We start from the raw sequence: 1,421 nt of genomic DNA, 5'->3' as shown, positions 1-1,421 counted from the left end.
AAATGGTAAATTGCTATGTTTTAAGAGAAATTGTGATTTTATAAAATGATTTTATAAATTTTCTGAAAAATTGAATACTGGTTTTGAAAGTAGAGTAATTGGAGACTGCCTGCTTGTGTTGTAAATTTATGGTTTTAAATTGAATGGCTTATGACAATAAATGAGCATGAATGGCTAAATTGATTTTGGTGTTAGAATTATTTGTACTGTGTATTTAGCCTTGAGAGGCTAGGTTACAATAAATTGCCATGTCATGTAGAAAAAGATTTTATAAATCAGGTGGTAGATAAAAGATTAGCTACTGCAGTGGTGGGGGGGTTCCGTGGGCCAGCCTATTAGAGGGACACGGTAAACTCTTTTATATTCTCACCTCGGTCGTAGAGGCACGTAGGGTATCTCCTGAGGTGGGCTTTTTGAGTGCACTTCACGTGGACCACCGAGTGAGAGTGAGACTTAGCCAACGCCAAGGAATGACTATGTTTCAAAATAAAAATATGATTTATGCGAAATATGAATTTTTAACAGCCTTGGCGGGCTCGGTTGGATACCCCTGGTCTGGGTGTCACCGAGTACAGGATTTGGCATGAGCCAAGTTTTGAGTAATTCACGAGCCATATTGATTATTTGGTTGAAATGAATATTCGTGATGTGAAAAATTTACTGAAGTTAATTATTTTTAATTGTCTCCATTTACTCGCCTTTAGATAGTTTAGATGGTGTCTGTTTACTCAATGAGATTTTATAATCTCACCACCCTCAATTCCCCACATTTCAGGTTCGGGATAGCTGGTAGATAGTCGATTGCATCAAGGACTTCAGTTAGCCTTGCATTGTCAAAATTATAGGTTCACAAACTCGCATCTTATTGGTTAGTTGGGGGCCCACGTGTCATTGTAAAAGTAATTTTATACTTTAGTTATTTGATTTAAAATATTTGTGAACATATTTAGCTTTTGCACCATGTTTTTGGCGGGTTTCGATATTTTTGAAGAAAAATGACAAAAATGCCCTTGTGAGCCAAAAAATAATATTTTATTGTTTTGATTTGGAAACGACTTATGATTTCTTGAAATGCAAGATTTAATAACTATCGCTCACCAGGGAGATGCGGAAGCTGATGCTAAGCCTTGCAGGGTTTCGATCTACATTCGGGGTAATGAGTGCTTATCGGGACATCGCGACGGTTGTCACGGGCCCGATGGGAGTTCTGGGTCGTGACAGTTTCCAACTAAAAACAAATAAAATATTAATTTTCGTCTCACAGGGGTATTTTGGTCATTTTTTTCTCAAAAATTTTGAAACTGGCTAAAACGTAATATACAAGTACAAAACACATAATTCATATTCAAAATGAGTTTAAAAGTCTAAAATCTTCATTTAAAACGAAATTACGGTTATTTGAATATAATAAGAAAATAAAA

The sequence above is a fragment of the Theobroma cacao genome, chromosome 10, assembly GCF_000208745.1.
Source record: "Theobroma cacao cultivar B97-61/B2 chromosome 10, Criollo_cocoa_genome_V2, whole genome shotgun sequence".
NCBI classification, from domain to species: Eukaryota; Viridiplantae; Streptophyta; class Magnoliopsida; order Malvales; family Malvaceae; genus Theobroma; species Theobroma cacao.
This window is presented reverse-complemented; position numbering follows the sequence as displayed.